Here is an 18,589-nt window from a genome sequence, read left to right as displayed (position 1 = left end):
TCATAACTGGTCATTTTTTCTCATGCTGCTTGAAAGAATCTTCTCATTCCATGAAGAAATGAGATTACCCACCCTTTCTTCACTCAGTCTGGGTCATGGCTGAGGAGTTACTTTGGCCTACTGCCCTGTCTAGCGCACTGTGGCACCTCTCTACCCTCTAGCACTGGAGTTCATCAGCAAGTAAAATGCTGAGACGGTCAAAAAGGATGAAGCAGGTTATTCTTCTGTTCCTGTCAAGTTTTGCCTTAAGATGTTTTCCCCTGGCTTGTCTGTTTATGCTCTATCCAAGAAGGGTCACACAAGAGTAGCCACTTGGTTTTTCTTTGGAGTCCATCACCCCTATACTTTAAAGAAAGTGGGAAAGTATGAGCTGACCCATCTGAAACTCTTTTTTGTAGCTAACAGCTCTACAACAGCAAATCACTACCCTCTGATAGAAGTGAAACCTTATGGATTGCTTTAAAATGACTTGGAGTGGGAGAAAAGTAAAATCATCCTGCTCTTTTTATAAAGGTCAGACTGACTGACTACCTCAAATGATCACACTTATTTTACTTAGTCATATTTTCCAAGCAAGGATGAATATATTTCTGGTTTCTTTTTTTCTCCAGTGACCTTCATCCACCCACTTACCACCTTTTCTTCTTAGTGTGTTTTCTCCTTGCTGCCTCACCCACCTACCTACTTCCCATCAATTTCCAAAAGAAAGCTTTGCATGAAAGATGCGCCTATTAATAATGGTATTAAGTTGGAAGGGTGGGGCAGGAAGTGAAAGCAGTTTGTCAGGTGTAAGTCTTCTGGGAGTTGGGGTGCCAGGAGGGAAGAGCAGGTACCCCTGTATCTCAGTGCATGCACCCTTTCTGCCTTCCCTTCCGTCCTCTCCACTAAGGGCCTTGACATGGGCTCGTGGCCTCAGGATGAATTTACAGCTTCTCTCATCTTCTTCTTGCACAACTGGTTCCCATTGTCAATTCTGAGAAGTTTGTATTAACCCTTTTATTCTGTGTGCAATGTCCTAAAGGATGAATAAATTTATAGGGTCCTTTTCCTTCACATTGGTTCAAATCCTGATTCTGACAGCTGTTACCAAATTATTTAACTTCTTTGAGTTCTAATTAATTTCCTTTTTTTTTAATTGAAATATAGTTGATTTACAATGTTTTGTTAGTTTCAGCACAATGATTCAATTTTACATATACACACACACACATATATATTCTTTTTCAGATTCTCTGCCATTATAGGTTATTACAAGATATTGAATATAGTTTCCTATGCTGTGCAGTAGGTCTTTGTTGCTTATTTATTTTATACATAGTAGTGTATATCTGTTAATCTGAAATTCCTAATTTATCCCTCCCTCCCCTGCTTTCCCCTTTGGTAACCATAAATTTGTCTTCTATGTCTGTGAGTCTATTACTGTTTTGTAATTAAGTTCATTTGTATCATTTTTTTAGATTCCACATATAAGGGGTATCATATGATATTTGTCTTTCTCAGTCTGACTTACTTCACTTAGTATGATAATCTCTAGGTCCATCCATGTTGCTGCAAATTGGCCTTATTTCATTCTTTTTATGGCTGAGTGTATTGTATATATGTGCCACATCTTCTTTATCCATTCATCTGTCGATGACCATTTAGGTTGCTTCCATATCTTGGCTATTGTAAATAGTGCTGCAATGAATATTGGGGTGCTTCGTGTATCTTTCCAAATTAGAGTTCTCATCTTTCCCAGATATATGCCCAGGGGTGGGATTGCTGGATCATATGGTAACTCTAATTTTTTATCTGTAAAGTAGGACTAAAAATTATCTACCTTGCTGAGTTGGTATAAGGATTAAATGGCAATGTTTATGGCCTTGAACAAGCACTCACTAAAACAGGTAGTAGATTATCACTGATATTGTTAACATAATAACAATAAGAAATGGAGAAAAATTAAATGTCTTCAATGAAAAAAAGAGATGCTTTCAAAGCTATTTTGTTTTGTTTAATGGTGTGTGTATTAGTCAGGGTTCCAGAGAAACAGAATGAATAGTGGGTATAGAGCGAGAAAGAGAAATAGATTTATTTTAAGGAATTGGCTCACGGGATTGTGGAGACTGGCAAGTCCAAAATCTGCAGGGTGGGCCAGATATTGTTAACATTTGGCTCCATGCTCATTTCCAGTTGGCTGTCAATATTCTGCTTTGGAACAGATTCTTGTGTAAATCCATCAGGAAAGAGAAATCTTTGTCTACATATGAACCATTGTGCTAAGGCTTTCTGAGATTTCTTAGACACCATTCACCTTTAAGAAATGGTGTTGAAGGAGTGGAAGGCACCTGGTTCCTTTTGCCTCTTGTCTGTCTGGAAGCACTTTTTGAAGTTGGATTACAAAGTCCTCCTTGGCAGGCGAAAAAGGAATCAGACTGGAGTTGGGCCTGGGATGAAGGGCAATGGGGCTATATCATAAGAAGGCCTTGCTGAGGGGCTTTGGAGTGCATAGCACAAAGGCATGGGTAGCAATATATTTGATGCAAATCTCCAATTGCTTTGATGCTTATTAATGTATCTTTCCTCTAACACTTCTGTGAAGTAGATATTATACTAATTTTATAGATGGAGACCACGGTGCTGACCTTGCTGTCTCCAAGGTCAGCTAGTGGGAGGGCAAAGGTAATACCTAACGAATTTCTTCCATCTTTCTCCATAAGGGCAAATGCTAATGGTACCTAACTAAATAACTCTTTCTATGTAGTTCCAAAAAATCTAGAAACAAATGCTGGAGAGGGTGTGGAGAAAAGGGAACCCTCTTGCCCTGTTGGTGGGAATGTAAATGGATACAGCCACTATGGAGAACAGGATGGAGGTGCCTTAAAAAACTAAAAATAGAACTACCATATGACCCAGCAATCCTACTACTGTGCATATACCCTGAGAAAACCGTAATTCAAAAAGAGTCATGTACCACAATGTTCATTGCAGCTCTATTTACAATAGCCAGGACATGGAAGCAACCTAAGTGTCCATCGACAGATGAGTGGATAAAGAAGATGTGGCACATATATACAACGGAATATTACTTAGCCATAAAAAGAAACAAAATTGAGTTATTTGTAGTGAGGTGGATGGACCTAGAGTCTGTCATACAGAGTGAAACAAGTCAGAAAGATAGAAACAAATACCGTATGCTAACACATATATATGGAATCTAAAAAAGAAAAAAAAATGGTTCTGAAGAACCTAGGGGCAGGACAGGAATAAAGATACAGACGTAGAGAATGGACTTGAGGACACAGGAAGGGGAAGGGGAAGCTGGGATGAACTGAGAGAGTAACATTGACATATATACACTACCAAACGTAAAATAGATAGCTAGTGGGAAGCAGCCGCATAGTACAGGGAGATCAGCTCAGTGCTTTGTGACCACCTAGAGGGGTGGGGTAGGGAGGGTGGGAAGGAGACACAAGAGGAAGAAGATATGGGGATATATAGACATATATATATATATATATATATGTATAGCTGATTCACTTTGTTATAAAGCAGAAACTAACACCATTGTAAAGCAATTATACTCCAATAAAGATGTTAAAATAAATAAATAAATAAATAAATGTTTCTGTGATGGTATTTTTTAACGGAGATAACGTTTAAATGAGTAGACATTGAGTAAAGTGTATTACCCTTCATAATGAGGGTGGGCCTCATCCAATCAACTGAAGGCCTTAATAGAAAAAGACTAACTTCATTAGAAGAAGAGGGAATTCTGCCAGCAGACTGCCCTCTGATTTGAACTGCAACTCTTCTCTGGGTTCCATTCTTCTGCCCACCCTGCAGATTTTGGACTTGCCTCCACAATCCCTTGACCCAGTTCCTTAAAATAAATCTATTTCTCTTTCTCACTCTATACCCACTATTCATTCTGTTTCTCTGGAACCCTGACTAATACACACACCATTATACAAAACAAAGTATCTGTAATAGCATCTCTTTTATTCATTAAAGACATTTAGGTTTTCTCCATTTCTTATTTTCTATTTCTGGAAAGTGTATAACTCCTTGATAGAGAGATCTTCCTTTCCTTTTTTGGTCAGCTTCATTGACTTACATACAATAAAATTCACGAAGCTCATTTCCAATTTGATGAATTCTGACGATTTTATACAGTTTCACAACCCACCAAATCATTATACAGAACATTTCTATCACACCAAAATTTCCTTTTGCAGGAAGCTGTCCTTTTCCTAACCTTCTGGTCCCAGGCAACCACTGACTTTCTTAGTATCATTACAATTTTGCTTTTTCTAGAATTTACTAAAAAATGAATTCATAGAGTGCACAGTCTTTGTATTTCTTAATGTCCTACTTTTGAGAATATTCCATATTGTTGTGTGAATCTGTACCTTGTTCCTTTTTTATTGTGTTCTCCTTTAGGATAAGAATCACATTTTGTTTATCCTTGCATCAGTTGAGGGATATTTAGATTATTTACATTTTGAGCTATTATAAAGGAAGTTGCTATGAGCATTTGAATCACATCTTTGTGTGGACATATGCTTTCTTTTCTTTGGTTAAATATATAGAAGAGAAATTGCTGGGTCATAGAGTAGTGTATATTTATCTTTATAAGAGGTAGCCAAACTGTTTTCTAAAGTGTGTTCCCATGTATAATGTATGAGAGTTTGAGTTGCCTCACATTCTTTCAGACACTTGGTAATTTTGGCAGTTCTAGAGGGTGTGTAGTATCTCACTGTGGTTTTAATTTGCATTTGCTAATGGTTAATCATGTTGCACGTCTTTTCTTGTGCTTATTTATCATCTATATATCTTCTTGGTTGAGCTCTCTATTCAAATCTCTTACTCATTTTAAAAAGCGTTGTTTTCTTTATTAAGTTGTAGGAGTTCTTTATATATTATGGACACAAGTCTTTTAATAGATCTGTGTCTTAGAAATATTTTCTTCTAGTCTTTGGATTGCTTTTTAATTTTCTTAAAAATGTCTTTGAAAAGGACATTTTTTAAATGAAGTTTAATTTATCAGTTTTTGGGGTGTTTTTTGTGTCCTATTTAAGAAATTTGGCCTTATTCAAGGTCACAAAGATTTTCTTCTATATTTCCTCCTAGAAATTTTGTCGTATTAGCTCTAAATTTGTAGGTGTATAATGTACTTTTAGTTATACTTTATATATGGTGTGAGGTAAAGGTGGAGTACATTTATTTTGTTTTGACCTTGGATGTTCAATTGTTCAAGTACCATTTGTTGAAAAGAGTATTGTTTCCCAACTGAATTACCTTGGTGCCATTGTTGAAATCAATTGACCATACAAGTGTGAGTTTATATCTAAATTCTCTATTTGCTTCCACTGACCTGAATGTCTAGTTGTACACTGTATCATGCTGTTTTGGTTGCTAAGGTAGTAAAGTAAATCTTGAAATCAATGGAGTATGTCCTCCAACTTTGTTATCTTTTCCCAAATTGTTTTGTCTAGTCTACATAAATTTTATAATCAGATGGTCAATTTCCAAAAAAAAAAAAGAAAAAAAAAGCCTGATGAGCATTTGATTGGATTACACTGAATCTATGTTAGTTGGGGAAAATTATCTTTAAAATATTGAGTCTTCTCTCCACCAAAAATAACGTTAAAACTAAGAAATGATTTTAGTAAAGTTGAAGGATACAAAATCAGTATACAAAAATTAGTTGCATTTTAAAAAATTTATTTTATTGAAGTATAGTTGATTCCCAACGTTGTGTTAATTTCTGCTGTACAGCAAAGTGATTCAGTTATACCTATATATATACTCTTTTTCATATTCTTTTCTGTTATGGTTTATCACAGGATATTGAATATAGTTCCCTGTGCTATATAGTATACCAGCAACAAAGTTTCAGGAATAAAAATTAAGAAAACAATCTCATTTAAAATAGCATCAAAAAGAATAAAATACTTAGTAATAAATTTAACCAAGGAGGTACACTGAATACAATAAGACATGGATGAAAGAAATTGAAGAGGACACAGATAAATGGACATATTCTGTGTTCATGGATTGGAAGAATTAATATTGTTAAAATGTCCACACTACCCAAAGTGATCTACAGATACAGTGCTATCCCTGTCAAAATTCCAATGGCATTTATCACAGAATTAGAAAAGAAAATCCTAAAATGTGTATGGAACCACAAAAGATCCCAAATAACCAGTGCAATCTTGAAAAAGGATAAAGCTGGAGGCATCACACTTCCTGATTCCAAACTGTATTACAAAGCTGTAGTACTCAAAACAGTATGATATTTGCATAAAAACACAGACATAGATCAATGGGGTAGAATAAAGAGCCCAGAAATAAACTGATGCCTATATGGTCAATTAATTTTCAGCAAAGGAGCCAAGAATATGGGGAAAGGATACTCTCTTTAATAAACAGTGCTGGGAAAACTGGATAGCCATGTTCAAAAGAGTGTCATTGAACTTTATCTTACATCACTCACAAAAATCAACTCAACATGGATTAAATGCTTGAACATAAGACTTGAAACCATGAAACTCCTAGAAGAAAATATGGATGCTTTAATGATATGGGCAAAGGCCAAACTCCTAGGGTCACCAGTTTTCACAGTTCAGCTCTAGAAGATGATATTCAGTCAAACTCTATATGTGTCATTTTCCTGAGCTGAGCATCACAACACCTGCTGCAGTGCATGGCAGACCTGAAAACACCAGGCCTCAACTGAGTGAAATCCTTATTCAACTGGTTAGATTGGGTGCAAAACTACAAGATAATTCCCATCTCAATAAGCTCATAGCTTACTAGAAATTCATCCTTCTTGTTTTCTCTGGCGTAAGTAGCCAAAATCAACAGAATCACAGAGGTTACAGAGTTAAAGTTCAGAGGGGGCCACCCTTTAGAAGTGCTGGGGTGAACTGAAATAATTGTGCACTTCTGGAAGATGAACCATTGTGTGAGGTTATCACAGGCCCTAGAGTCAGACTGTGCAGATTTGGATCTTGGCTCTGCCTCTTATTAGCTGTGTGACCTTAAGTCTTCTGTGCCTCAGTTGCCTCATCTGTAATATGGGTATAAAAATTATACTTTCATCGTGTAGTTGTTGTAAGGCATACATATATGAGTTAATGTATAAAGGAATAAAGGAATACATAAAATGAGCTAAAACGTAGATTGAGACTTGGAAAAGTATCTGGCAATTAAGATACATTCAAATGTTGGCCATTTTATAATTTATTTAAAAACTATCGATAGCCTGTTAGGTGAGTCGTGTACAACCTCAGGAAGTAAAGACATTTTTCCTTGGTTACATCTGTTTCAGTTCCTTTATCTGTGCCCAATCCTACAGGGTTTTGCTGTCACTGAAGTTTCCAAGCTGCAAATTGAATTGATAAAATAATTCCCCGTGATTGCTTAAGATCTTTCTCCCCAGGAACATTTGCATTTTTATAGGAGACCCTGGAAGATACAAAACCATCCTAGTTCTAATAATTAATTGCTGTTTCTGGCCTTTTGGGCAGGCTTGCTATGCTGTACCACTCCAGGGGGTGTCATACTTGGCAGCCAGTGATGGAAATAATTTGATGTAGTGGTTTTCAAACCTTGCTCACTGGCATCTCTGGAATTACGTAGGGAATAGAAAGAGAAAACTCAAAGGGCCCTGTTTCCCCCTACCACCTACAGGATCTTCTATCTGATTTCCATTTTGGACATCTGTCTACTTTAAACAGAAGGTTTGAAGTCCACAGGTTTAGGGTAAGATGACTTTTTTTTAAATGAATGAATTTATAGAATGGAAAGCTCTTCTCACCGGGAGAGTATTGAAATCCTTGTGGCTTTGACAAAGCTAGTCTGCTCTGGGATAATGCATGGGATCCTCGTGATCAAGTAGCCTGTTATTGTTCACAGTGTACATTTTCACTTCATCTTTGCCAGGTGATCTGGATCCCTTGTGGCTTGGTGAAAACCAAGTGTCATTGTGTGATTGATACAGTTGAATACTGAGACAGTTGATTTCTTCAAATGCCGAAGGTCTCTTGAATTTCCTATCCACAAATATGTTTATTTAGCAAATCAAAGTGACTTACATAGGGGGCTTCCCTGGTGGTGCAGTGGTTGAGAGTCCGCCTGCCGATGCAGGGGACACGGGTTCGTGCCCTGGTCCGGGAAGATCCCACATGCCACGCTGGGCCCATGAGCCATGGCCGCCGAGCCTGCGCGTCCGGAGCCTGTGCTCTGCAATGGGAGAGGCCACAACAGTGAGGGGCCCGCGTACCACAAAAAAAAAAAAAAAAAAAAAAAAAAAAGGTCTTACATAAAACTTTATTTTCTGATTATGGAAAAAATAGAATAAAATTTTTACGTTCTCTCCATTCTCTACTTTTGACCTTTAGGATCTCACCTTTCAGTCTTTTTTTTTTTTAACGTTCACAGAACGTGCATACCTTTTAAATATGGTCTTTCACTATTAGAACTTGAAGAGGGTATCCTGATCACCTTCCACCAGGGAAGAGATTTCTCTTTATCACATGTCATAGAAGCCTACATCTTAAAATGCTATAAATGGAAATATATTGTAAAATTTCTTTAAAATACACAGCACATCCTGTAGAGACTGACATCTGAAAATTGCCTGAGTTAAGTTACATAAAATGCCTGAGATAGGGGCTTCCCTGGTGGCGCAGTGGTTGAAAATCCGCCTGCCGATGCAGGAGACACGGGTTCATACCCTGGTCCGGGAAGATCCCACATGCCGCGGAGCAACTAAGCCCGTGAGCCATGGCCGCTAGGCCTGCGCGTCCGGAGCCTGTGCTCCGCAACGGGAGAGGCCACAACGGTGAGAGGCCCGCATACCGCAAAAAAAAAAAAAAAAAAAAAAAAAAAAATGCCTGAGATAGTGTAAGGTAAAGGTTGGGTCCTCATGTAAAAATGACAGGAAACATCAGCAGTGGAAAGATTGCAGGGCTGGAAAGAATGCCTCTACTACCGGGTGTTGTCTTTTCTCATCAAAAGCCTTATTTTCCCTTCCTGTGAGTAGATCTAAGCCCCATCCACTTTACTGTTCCAACCAGTTATGTTCACTGCTTCTGACACTTTCTCTGCTTCACTGGCTTATGGTGATGAATCATCAACACAGAACACAGTAAGCCCCCCTTAATTCATACCTGGGAATGACTGGCCAAAATAACTGAGTAGGCCATTGGTTGTGCTTTCAAGGTGGAAAGAGATCAAGAACTGTCTGTGATCCCCAGTCCTGGTCAATCCTTTAAACAGATTCAAAAGGGAGCCTGTAGTTTGCTTGTATTTATGAATTTTGTAGCTTTCTTGTGTGGATGACTTTCTGCTTTGCAATGGAGTGATGGTTGTGATGGAGCATAGGAAGGAACACGTTCACAAGGATATTCACCAGCAAATTGGGGGTGTTTGCTGGTCTCCAGACATCTGTAAAACACTTGTGGTTTCTCGTGGTAATTATCCCGTTTCTTCGACTTAGAACAGAGCTGTCCAATGAATTTTTTTGCAGTGATGGAAATATTCTTCTACACTGTCCAATATGGTCACCACGAGCTACATGTGGCTATTGAGCACTTGAAGCTAGTGTGACTGAAATTTAAATTTTGTTTCAGTTTACTTAACTCTAAATAGCCATATGTGGCTATAGTCTACTGTATTCAGACAGGGCAGATAGAATGTTTTATTCAGTTCATCTCAGTCAACATTCTGTCAAAATTTACGAGGTCCATTTTGTATAACCCACCTGCACTGAGGTTTCTCCTGAAGTCTCCAGCTAAAAGACTTCATTGTGTTAGTTACTGAGCACTGTAAGTGGACCCTAGAAGTGGCACGTATCTATCCTGCCCCGTATTGTTCTTTCTGTCACCCCTGACCCCACTCCAGATGTTAGAAATTTATTGAGAGAAGGGACTAATTAGAGAGCTTGTGCTTAATGAAAACTCAATGAGCGTTTGTTGAATAAATGCAAAGTTGCACCAACCGTAAATGTCTGAATGCACTTATGTACTGCAGAAAGCGTAGATATTACTAGGCAACAGATACATACCCATTGAGGTTCACGTGTTCAAAAGTGTAGCCAGTTAGATGGCATGTGTCCTGGCTGTGTGAGAGAAACTGGGTCAGTAGAATAGGTGGGAGAGAATGACTAATTCATAAAGTGACCACAGGGTGTTAGCCTATTTTATTTGGCTTGCAGGCAAAAATAATTGTGGAGACCGGAAGTACTAATGATTTTTTATTAAAGTAAATGAGGGGGCATGGCCACTCAGAGTACACCAACAGTTTATGAAGAATTCTGGGATCAGTCCTGGTGAAGTAGTGGTAAATTCATCCTGACCCACGCTTTTTTCCAGAATTAGTTCGTAAAATGATGAACTCTCACTTCCTAAATTTTCTGCAGATGCTACCATTGCTGGGGAAATGTCACTGTTAGAGAACAGAAAACTATTATTCCAAAGAGTACTGAAGACTGACTGAATGAGGTCTGGAACATTATTGAAATGGTAAGATAAACTCAAGTACTTTCTGATAAAAGAAAAATTCTTTTTAAAAAATGTGGTCCCTTCTGAATTATGGCCAAATGTCATGGAATCATTTTCAGTGAAATTTTATCTATTAATGGGGAGGAGATGGGACGAGGCTCTGAGCTCCTCCTGGCAACCCTGCAGCTGAGGCTGTTCTCCCTTGAGATAGCTGGTAATGGAAGCAGCTGAAGCTGGAGGTCATTAACATTTTGAGAGCACCACAGACTGACTCTGTGTAATATTATGACATTTCATCCCGAGACATTTAATCTCTTTTAATCAGTGTTTATGTTGGGGATACTTCACAGTTATTTGCTTTTGCATAAAAATGGAACACTTTGGCATGTCATTTACATAAGACTGGTTTACTTTATTACCCATTGCAATTGTTTCTAGATCTCTCTCTCTCCCTCCCCTCCCCTGTTCCTCTCTCCTCTCCCTTCCTCCTTTTCTTCTCTTTTCCCCCTTTTCCTCTCTTCATTGTTTCTGGCTTTTGCCTTCACCTATGCTATTTTTGAAAGCCCTTTCAATTTTTCCCTTTGCTGATATCCTTCCTGGGATGTTAGTGATCTGAGGTTCTCATGCCACCTTCTTAGTAAACTTTCACTGGAGAGTCTGGAAGAAAACCCACCTCACCTCTCTGAAAAATGTTCATGGTCCCCATGGTCCTAATTTAGGAGCCACTTGTTCCCCTCTGAATGTTCCTCCAGGGATGACTTCCCTGCACATACTTTTCTTCTCCCCTAACCCCCCACCTCACTCCCCACCTGCTACCCCCGCTTTGCTTCGGATATTGTCATAAGCTTCCAGAATCTGTCCTCATGTCTCCAATTCTTTTTCCTTCTTATGAGTGAGGCACTTTGTCTTACTCTAAAGCTACTTAAACTTTTCTTCCCCCTGCAAAACCTTTACATTAAATGCAAAACTGATAATTGTTGATTATTTTATATTAGAGAAAGGATATATTCCTGAGCATAAGCAGGTGGTTCCACATTTCAACCCACGAACTAGGTGTAATTTTCTTTATTTAAAACAAATGAGCATTTACGTTATAAATTATAAATCTCTTATTGTGCCAAGTCGTCAAAACCTAATCTCAGTTTAGGGAAGTGTTTCTCAACCTTGACCTTGCTGACATTTGGGGCTGGGTGTGTCTTTGTTTGGGGGGTGCCGTTTTGTGCACCGTAGAATGTTCAGCAGCATCTCTGACCTCTACCTATCAGATTCCAGCAGCACCTCCCACTTGTGACAACAAAACATGTCTCCAGGTATTGCCAGATGTCTGCTGGGGAGCGAGATAGTCCCACGTTGAGAGCCCATGTGTTTAGTGGAGTGCCTCTTCCTTTCTGTGGGGTGATATCCAAGAGCGAGGGCAGAGACTTGAGGGATGGAGAAGACCTTTCCTTGAAATCATTCTTCATCTACATAGACTCATAGGAGGGGTCTCTATTCCCATTTTGACTTTGGGCCCCTGGTGCATCTACTACGATCTTACAAATGACTTTCAGAGCAGCTGCCTCTGCTCTGTTCTCAGGCACAGAGCTCTTCCTGCATCATTGCAAGATGCTCTGTTAGGTGGCCTCAGGCCTGTCCTGGTGCCATGCTGGGGAACCAGGCTGAGAGATAGGACACAGGGATCTTGCTGGTTCCAGGCGCTTCCCTGGGGCTCGGGGCCCAGTTCTGTCTGATCTGGGATTCCCAGTTCCGTCTGTGGAGACCATTCTATAGGAAACAGAGCTTAGGAACCCACCATCATTTAACTTGGATTCTGCCGTGGCTCTTCTTGTTCCCTGTCGTCATGACCACTTTTATGTAGTCCGAGGACAAGCTGGCCTGGCTCTTTATCTGGTTTTCCAGAGATAATGTTTTATGGCTTGGGGGTTACATACTTCATAGTGATGCTTTTAACACCAAAAAGATTTTCTCTGCCATGTTATCCCTTCCCTGAGGCAATAACTTCTACTGAATGAATGGGTGGGAAGAGAAAGGATACAAGAAAATGAGAGAAAAAAGTTTTGGTTAAAATTTCAATTATTAAAAAAAAAATCACTTTTTTATTCCAGAGCTATATTACCATAGGAATATAAATATTTGGAAAACTAGATAAAGAGTCATTTTATCCTCAGCCTATCGAAGGATGATTAGGATTGTTGGGGAACAAGATATTCCCAGGGAAGCAAAGAGCTTAGCTGATGGTGGACTCCTGAGCTGGTTGTCCTGTGGGTAGGACTCCCACGATGGAATTGGGAATTTAAGATGACGTAGTATGATTTCACCTGTGTGCTGTGGTTTCGCTTTGTTTAATGAGCCAAGGGTTCCTTAGTAATCCTCTGCAGTTCTGGGCATCTGGTGATCATTGCTCTTTGCAAGGCCTCTGGTCCACTCCTCACTCCCAATTCCCCAATGTATATTTGGTTTATATTCTTCTTTTCTGAAGTATTAGTGTAAGCCATGAATTATTTGAAGAGTTGTAATTTACATAGATGGTATTGGGTTCCTTATTTTTTTCACTCAACACTCTGTATTTAGAATATAATGGGTCCAAACTGTTATCTCTTTTTTGTTTTAAAGTGCGTTCCTCTGATTACCACTGATTTTTGGCACCTATCATATATTGGGTTTCTTTGGCTCTGAATTGGCTCAGATATCCTTTACTCATTTTTAAAATTTGAGATTCTTATGCTTTTTTCACATGCATGAGTTTCTTGTATATATAGATAATAATTTCCTTGTGGTTTTATACCTGGCAAATATCATCTCTCTGCAACAGCTTTATGTTAACTTTATTCACAGAAATTCTTAATTTGATGTGATTAAAACTATTAATGATGCTTTTGGAATTTTAAGTTCTTCCCTAACCCTAGGGCACATTATCTTCTGCCTTGGTTTCTTCTGGCTTATTTCTTTAATATATGTGGATTCCATTCTTGTAGGTGATAATAGGTATGGATTTTTTTCCATAATGAGCAGCTTTCCTATCATCGTTTACTAAACAGTCTGACTTGTGGTACCACCTTTATTATGCAATAAATTCTGAGATACGAGTCTATCTTACAGCCATCCTGGTCTGTAGGTCAATTTGTCTATTTTTGTATTAATATTATACTGTTTGTATTATCATGACCTTCTAGTAACTCTTAGTAACTGTTAGGTCAAGTGTCCATCTCATATGCTTATCGTGGTGATGTTGTCTAGACTCATAACTCAGGGCTGCTTGTAAGCATCACTTTGGGGACTAGGATTTCAACATAATGAATTTTGGGGGGATACAAACATTTAACCCATAGCATAATGACAGAGAGTACATGAATCAAAGGAAACTCTTGAACGTTGCTGGTGAGAGTGTACAAAGATACAACCAGTAGGAGAAACAAGTTGGTACTATTTTATAAAGCTTAACATGCACATTGTCCATAATACACTAGTTCTATTCCTGTATGCATTATATACCACAAAGAAATACTTGCTTATGTATCCAAAAGAGAGATAGAAGAATATTTGCACCAGTATCATAACAGCAACAAATTGGCAATAACACAATGTCCTTAGGAAAATGGATGAACAAATTATACAAATTTGTGTAATGAAATATCTTTGCAACAGTGAAGTTGAACTACAACAATGTGTATCACCAAGGGTGAGTTAAAAAGTATTATTGAGTGGCAAAAACAAGACTGAAAAGAATGAATTTAAGATTTCAATTTTATAAATTTCAAAAAATAAGCAAAGCTAACATGTATTAAAGAGTGTGATTAAACTGGAGAGGTTGTGGAGAAAAGGAAACCCTCCTACACTGTTAGTGGGAATATTAATTGGTGCAGCCACTATGGAGAATAGTATGGAGGTTCCTCAAAAAAACTAAAAATAGAGTTGCCATATGATCCAGCAATCCCATTCCTCGGCATATATCCAAACAAAACTATAATTTGAAAAGATACATACATCCCTATGTTCACAGCAGCACTATTTACAATAGCCAAGATATGGAAACAACCTAAATGTCCATCATCAGATGAATGGGTAAAGAAAATGTGGTGTACACACACACACACACACACACACACACACACACACACACACACAATGGAATATTACTCAGCCATAAAAAATGAAATAATGCCATTTGCTTCTACCTGGATGGACCTAGAGATTATCATACTACGCCAAGTAAATCAGAAAGAGAAAGGCAGATACCATAGGATATCACTTATATGTGGAATCTAAAATATGACACAAATGAACTTATCTATGAAAAAGAAACAGACTCACGGACATAGAGAACAGACTTGTGGTTGCCAAGGGGGAGGAAAGGAAGGGGTGAGGGTTGGATTGGGAGTTTGGGGTTAACAGATGCAAACTATTATATATAGAATGGATAAACAACAAGGTCCTACTGTATAGCTAGCATAGGAAACTATATTCAATATCCTGTAGTAAACCATAATAGAATGGAATTTAGTAATAAACTCACTAACTCAGGTTAGTGAGTTTTATTGATGAAGAATGAGAAAGGAGAAAAGGATGATGGAGAACAAAGAAGTGTCAATGGTTTGGATATTTTCTTTTTTAATTGGTGGTTGTTCATGGGTTTTTGCTTTTCTTTTATGTTCATAACTTGTATATGTCACGTACATTCCTTTCCCATATCAGATTTTCCAAAATAAAAAAGTCCAAGGCAGGTACACTTATTAAAATGACAAAAATTGTCAACATGTGCTATTTTTCCATTATTCTAAAATAATCCCTTCCTCCTTGAAAATCACTTTCTATCTTCTTTTACCTCCTTTGTACTTTTTTAAAAATCAAATTTTATTGTTTTATTTTGTATTTATTTTAGTTTTTAATCTGTTTACTCCACTTGATGGTAAGATTTATGCCCCAGTTATTTTCCATTTGATCCCCTCCTATCCATTTCCCATTTTCTTGGAGCTGTAGTGTGCTCTCAGAGGCTGAAGACTTCATCACCTTGAATCGTTTGCTCTCATACTTTCGGTTGGATTTGGCCAATGGAAAGCCCTGGTAAACTAGAGGGTGAGAAGAGAGAGAGAGATTGAGGAGCCTTTTCCTGCAATTTCCTTGTTTTTGAGCAGCACCTGTATCCCTTGTACTATAGTTTCTTCCAGGCATCTCTTCCTCCATGTCTCAAAGTCTCATTGGTTTACCATTATGTCTCGCTTGCCCATCCAACTTTAAATGTGGTGGTAGCTTCTCACTCTTGCTGGCCTTGGGGTGCCTCAACTCTCCTTATGTAGTTCTGAAACATTTCTTAACGTATCTAAGCAGCTTTTTCATTAAAACCACTTAATTGGTACCATCTGGGGTAAAGTTTTCTTACTGCCAGAATCTTGTTATACACTTGGTCTACCTCAGTCACTGATGTTTCCTCAACATCTAGAATAATACCTAACGTCACAGTAGTAACTAAAAAAGAAATTTTTTTTTTTAAGAAAGAAAGAATGAGGACAAATACAAAAGATGCACTCATAGTACCTTAGAATTTGAAAGGACTTTAGTGGACATGTCATACAACTTTTCCTGTTATAGGTATGGAAATGGAACCTTGATGAAGCCAAGTTCACTGGAGAGGAAGTCTAGTCCTCTCTGCATAGCACTAGGTACTGATAGATGTCTTCATTAACAACACAGCACAGAAAATTACCACATGATTGTGTCCCACCAGCAGCAGCTGATTAGGTCAGGGCTGGGAAACAGACACCTGTATTACGGATCTATCTATCGGCTAGTAGCAGCCCATGAGAAATCTGGCATGAGAACTCTACCCAAACAAAATGATGACTAAAGAACACTCAATCAGATTCTCTTCCTTGGAGAATTTGAGTGCAAAATACAGAGTGTTCCAGCTGGTGATGAAGACTGATGCTGGAAAAGATACAGAAGTCAGGTATCAGAGATGATAAGATGGCAGTGGTCAAGAGAAACTGAGTATGTGGAGATTGTGAATACATTCAAGTTCAAAGTACAGATATCATGAGTAAGCAGAAACTAAAAGATATCTAGCAGTAGAGCTAGAGAGAGGAGCTGAGTTACAATATTGGCAAGAGATTGTCTAACTAAAGAATAAGTTAATGTTGTTAGTAAAATGACTTTGGATCTTAAACCATCTTCTAATTCTCAAACTCTATTCTTCTCCTTTGAGATCCAGAATATATCTGTTACTGGGTTAGCAAAGATTCCCTTAGTTCTTTTTTCCATATATATTTTTACAACAAACCTTCATTATCTTAAGTTCTAACGGCTACAAAAAGGTGGAAAAACCAAAGCTCGGCTCCCAACCTAGTATTTTTCCCACACATCACTCACATTGAGTTATCAATCAAAAGTTTTAATCTCATTTGTGATTTCTTCCTATTCCAGCCTAGTTTAGAGAAAGTTTAAAAACCTATTCTTTGATAGTTTTACCATGCAATAATTGCAGTCTAATATTTCCTTTCTTTCACAACTCTGTGTGAGTTTTGGAAAATATTGAACAATGGCACAGGATAGAAAGCCCAGAGATAAACCCACGCACATATGGTCACCTAATTTATGACAAAGGAGGGAAGAATAGATAAAGGAGGCAAGAACATTCAATGGAGAAAAGACAGCCTCTTCAATATGTGGTGCTGGGAAAACTGGACAGATACATGTAAAAGAATGAAATTAGAATATTCCTTAACACCAAACACAAAAATAAACTCAAAATGGATTAAAGACCTAAATGTAAGACCGGACACTATAAAACTCTTAGAGGAAAAACACTCTTTGACATAAACCACAGCAAGATCTCTTCTGACCCACCTCCTAGAGTAATGAAAATAAAGACGAAAATAAACAAACAGGACCTAATTAAACTTAACAGCTTTTGCACAGCAAAGGAAACCATAAACAAGACAAAAAGACAACCCTCAGGATGGGAGAAAATATTTGCTAACGAAGCAACAGCCAAAGGATTAATCTCCAAAATATACAAACAGCTCATGAAGCTCAATATCAAAGAAACAAACAACCCAATCAAAAAATGGTGGAAGACCTAAATAGATACCTCTCCAAGGAGAACATAGAAATGGCCAAGGGGCACATGAAAGGATGCTCAGCTTCACTAATTTTTAGAGAAATGCAAATCAAAACTACAATGAAATATCACCTCACACTGGTCAGAATGGTGATCATCAAAAAATGTACAAACTGTAAATGCTGGAGAGGGTGTGGAGAAAAGGGAACCCTCTTGTACAGTTGGTAGGAATATAAATTGATACAGTCACTGTGGAGAACAGTGTGGAGGTTCCTCAAAAAACTAAAACTACAACTACCATATGATGTAGAAATCCCACTACTGGGCATATACCCTGAGAAAACCATAATTCAAACGGACACATGTACCCCAATGTTCATTGCAGCACTATTTACAATAGACAGGACATGGAAACAACCTAAATGTCCAACGACAGATGAATGAATAAAGAAGATGTGGTATATATATATATATACATACATACAATGGAATATTACTCAGCCATAAAAGGAACAAAATTGGGTCATTTGTAGAGATGTGGATGGACCTAGAGTCTGTCATACAGAGTGAAGTAAGCCAGAAAGAGAAAAACAAATATTGTATATTAATGCATATACATGGAATCTAAAAAAATGGTACAGATGAACCTATTTGCAGGGCAGGAATAGAGACGCAGACATAGAGAACAGACATGTGGACACAGGGTGGGAAGGAGACAGGGTGGGACAAATTGGGAGATTAGGAATGACATATATACACTACCATGAATAAAATAGGTAGCTAGTGGGAACATGCTGTAAAACACAGGAAGCTCAGCTCAGTGCTCTGTGGTGACCTAGATGGCTGGGAAGAGGGGGGTGAGAGGGAGGTCCGAGAGGGAGGAGATATATGTATACATAGAGCTGACTTACTTAATTGTACAGCAGAAACTAACACAACATTGTAAAGCAATTATACTCCAATAAAAAAATTAAAAAGAAAAGAAAAAAAAACATTGACAACAAACAGAAGGTATTCCAACGGGTAGACTCAAATTTCCCCA

General features: G+C 38.1%; 1 long non-coding RNA gene across 8 annotated transcripts in view; it reads left to right on the top strand.

Annotated features, from left to right (window-relative positions):
- Positions 1–18,589, top strand: part of LOC131767981 (uncharacterized) — a 392,450-nt gene that overhangs the window by 159,144 nt on the left and 214,717 nt on the right. For 6 of the 8 annotated variants that reach the window (XR_010836076.1, XR_010836072.1, XR_010836075.1 and 3 more), the window contains one exon: positions 10,412–10,514. The exons of the other annotated variants lie outside the window; for them this stretch is intronic. This is a non-coding gene — a long non-coding RNA (uncharacterized lncRNA). The remainder of the gene's footprint in view (positions 1–10,411; positions 10,515–18,589) is intronic. 8 annotated transcript variants of the gene reach the window in all.

The sequence above is a fragment of the Kogia breviceps genome, chromosome 13 (assembly GCF_026419965.1).
Source record: "Kogia breviceps isolate mKogBre1 chromosome 13, mKogBre1 haplotype 1, whole genome shotgun sequence".
In the NCBI taxonomy this organism is placed as follows: Eukaryota; Metazoa; Chordata; class Mammalia; order Artiodactyla; family Physeteridae; genus Kogia; species Kogia breviceps.
Note: the sequence above shows the minus strand (reverse complement) of the source record. Positions and strands in the feature narration are given on the sequence as shown.